Below are 4,003 nucleotides of genomic sequence, written 5' to 3' on the forward strand. Positions count from 1 at the left end.
CTTCCCAAAACATTCTAAAAAAGTGGGTTGCGTTTGATGATAAGCTACCTAATAAACAAAAGTTATTAAACAAAAGTTAAAAAACAAAAGTTAATAAACAAAAGTTAATAAACAAAAGTTATTAAACAAAAGTTATTAAACAAAAGTTAATAAACAAAAGTTATTAAACAAAAGTTAATAAACAAAAGTTATTAAATAAAAGTTAATAAACAAAAGTTATTAAACAAAAGTTAATAAACAACAGTTATTAAACAAAAGTTAATAAACAAAAGTTATTAAACAAAAGTTATTAAACAAAAGTTAATAAACAAAAGTTTTTTGAAAAACTCCAAAAGCTGTTAGATTTAGTTTTTGAGTATTGCTTTAGATCCGGACTTGATGAAGATCCGGACTTGATGAAGGTTTTCAAACTAATATTGAAAATTTAGACCTGCTATAAAAAGTTGATTTAAGAATATTACTTTAATTAAGGGTATGACTGTGTCACCAAAGCTTCATATCCTATACAATCATGTTTCTAAATTATGTAAAACAAATTGTACTTTGTTTTACATAATTTGTAGTTGTCATAAACCTAGTTTCCGGCGCTTTAGATTTTTTTAAAACAGGTTTATAGCATTGTTATTTACTCTACTAAGCAATTACTATTAAACTAAAGAGAGCTTAAACGACTTTTTAATTAGACGTTTATAGATGCTAAATGATAACCAGTTGTTGTGAATGTTCTAGTGATAGCTTATCCTTGTGATATTTTTGACGCGGATTTTTCAGGGAACGTATCATAAAAGTAGTAGAGGTGCTTTGAGAAATAAAGATCAGAAAAACAAGTTTTTTTAACTAACTATAAACTTGTTATTTCTTGTAAATTAAGTAAATACTGTTATTATTTTATTTCAAGTCATTTTTTAATCTTCCTATAACGAGAATAATTTTTATTTATTTTTTGCGTAGATCTGTTTCCCAAATCACGCCCCGCTTTTAAAAAATTCCTCAATTAACAATTCTTTTAAAAAGTTCCACAATTAGCTTAAAGGAAAGCCAAAAGCCATTTTGAAGAAATTTTAATTTAGTTATATAAAATTAGATTAAATTTCTTTATCATTTATTCACTGCCATACCAACTCTGTTGGCAAGGATGTTGCACTTTGTACAATTTTGAAAATGCTCAGGTCATTTATTTAATGTAAGTTTTAATTTTCTTTTTATTCATAAAGTTTCATAAAATAATTCATAAAAATAAAGTTTTTCTTATATGTATTTTGTTTTAAGTTTAAAACCAACTCATCTTTAGTTTCATATTATCTATTAAATGAAAAAAAAAACATTTAGATTTCGAAAATATTTTTTATTCGACAACCAAAAAATCAAACAAATATCTGCAAATCGTCTATTTCGTGAAGCTATTTTATGTAACAAAATAAACATTTTGTATTCATAAAAAAACAAAACAATAAGGTTTTCTAATTATACGGAAACATTTATAATTCAAAATAAAAGCTCTAACCCAGCCGGCACACAACGTTGTATTTACGTTGTATTTATGTTAAAATTGCGTTTTACGTTACTTAACGTTAATCTAACGTTGTGTAAACGTAATCTTTTTAACGTAATATTCTAACGTTGAGCTAACGTTGACACAACGTTAAAAAAACAAAGAATTATTAACGTAACGTTCTAATGTTGAGCTAACGAAAAGACTACGTAAAAAAACAAAGAAATATTAACGTACGTTTATATCTTCTATATCTTTTTATAGTTAGCAGAACAACGTTGTTCTGCTAACTATAAAAAATATTTTTAAATAAACAGCGTACATGTAGTAAAAACTTTGAATTGCTGATAATAAAAGGTAATAAATTTAATAAAAGGTAGTGAAATTTAATAAAAGGTAGTGAAATGTCGATTATAAAGGTTTGATTTGATTTTTTATTGTTGTCAAAACCTGTTCTATAAATTATAAAACAGGTTTTTTTTATGTTATAGAATGTTTTATTATGATATTGAACAATTTTTTATTCTTAAATTATTATGTACAACTATTTCTGAATCTACTAGTTTTCAGATAAATTATAAATACTTAGCTCGATATCTTTAAAATTGTTCAAATTTTAATTTTTTGAATTTCAACAATAAAATTTTGTATCCAATTATTTGAAATGTTCAAACAATGATGTAACATTTGTATTTGGGTATTCATTATTACAATTTTCTTCTTTTAATCTCATTTTAAATTTTAAAGAGTTGAACTACTATTTTATATTCCTTAAGTTGAATCCAAATTTATAGCTAAGTTTAGATTTTTTATAATAAATGTGAGTAATATGTAAAGTATTTTACTTTAGATGCAAGGAAATTACAAACTATCAAAATAGCAGGAGCCTAATGCTCATCCAATTAAATCTGCTATGATGCCATTTTGAGTCTGATAGTTACTCACTTTGAGCAATATAGTATAATATCTTAAAATCAAGTTAGCTGTGGAAAATCAATTTCAACAAACTGCTTGCAATACTTTTGTTTTGACAAACAACGTAAGTATATTATTTAATAAAAAACATGAAGATTATTTTTCATATATCTTCACCGAGCATCTGCTATGCATTGAGTGTTAAAAAGAAATCTAACTATAAAGTTAGTAGAATAAAATTTATTTCAAAGTTTTAATTTGTAGAAAGCATAGAGAATCTTCAACAAAAGCTCAAATAAACAATCAGATTGCAAATATTGGAAAGGTCTCTCCATTGGTATAAATAAAGAAGAGAATGCAAGCAAATGTTACACAGTTTTATTTATTATTGTTTAGTTTCTTCTTGTATATTTATAGTATATACTATGCTTGTAATCATCTTATATTTTTGCATTTTTAGTATTTATTTGTTAAGATAATCTATTTGACTTAGTAATTGAGCTGAAAAAAAAAAAACTATTAAAAGTATTTTCCTAACTAAAGTTTAACCTCAACATTTCATTCTTGGAAAACCTGAATTTTTATTTTTAGATTTTGTTCTAAGCTAGTTTTTATTTTATCCTTTATAACCATAGTTAATAAACACAAGCAAGCGTTTTTACTGTCTTTCCAGAAACTGTTTTCAGCGCGATTAATACTGTTAAATATTACTATTTCATTAGACTATTAACTGTATGATTTAAATTATGATAAAAACATTCAACTGTATGATTTTAATTATTATACAAAAATTTAACTGTATGATTTTAATTATTATAAAAACGTTTAGCTGTATGATTTTAATTATGATAGAAACATTTAACTGTATGAGATTAATAAGCTAGCAAGTAAAAAACTTACTTTAAATAAATGTAGTTACCTTTTTTTTATTATTAAAAATTAAGGTTTTCTTATTTTTTATTTTTTTATTATGTTCAGTTTTTATTATCATCTTGTTATTGTCAAAACTACTAAAATTTAGGTTTATTTCAGAATAATAAAAATGAATAAACAAGCTAAAAATCAATACTTGAGGGAATGGCGTCAAAGTAATCGAGCCTTAAACAATCTACTTGTAAACGAAGAAATTGACAAATCATTGCATGTCAAATCCAATATTAATGAAGTTGATTTCCAAAACATTGAAAATGAGAACTATAATGACTTTTTTTGTGTGTCTGATCATAAAGATACTTCTGGAACTGAGAGTTCTGATTTAGACTCCGAGGTTCTTATGAGTAATGATAATGAAGATCTAAATGATGGAATACTTGTTACAGAGATTGCCAAATGGATTTTAAAACACAGAATAACTAGAAATGCAAGTGATGAACTGTTAACCATTTTACACCAGTATGGTCATCATGTTGATTTACCAAAATGCACAAGGACAATTTTGAATACTCCTAGGAATGTCCCAAGTGAGTTAAAATGTGGAGGTGAATATGTTTACCTTGGTATTTCAAATGGCATATCAAGAACTTTAGCAGTCAACCAGCATTATAGATTTGAGTCGAATACAATTTCTCTAGTTGTCAATGTAGATGGACTTCCCTT

The 4,003-nt window shown here is 25.0% G+C and overlaps 1 long non-coding RNA gene across 1 annotated transcript; it reads left to right on the top strand.

The window, feature by feature from the left end:
* The first annotated feature begins 1,762 nt into the window (after positions 1–1,762).
* On the top strand, positions 1,763–2,938 carry LOC136087332 (uncharacterized). Its single transcript, XR_010641728.1, has 3 exons — positions 1,763–1,849; positions 2,343–2,531; positions 2,672–2,938. It is a non-coding gene; the product is annotated as an uncharacterized LOC136087332 (long non-coding RNA).
* The last annotated feature ends 1,065 nt before the right edge of the window (positions 2,939–4,003 follow it).

Source organism: Hydra vulgaris, chromosome 11 (assembly GCF_038396675.1).
Source record: "Hydra vulgaris chromosome 11, alternate assembly HydraT2T_AEP".
NCBI classification, from domain to species: Eukaryota; Metazoa; Cnidaria; class Hydrozoa; order Anthoathecata; family Hydridae; genus Hydra; species Hydra vulgaris.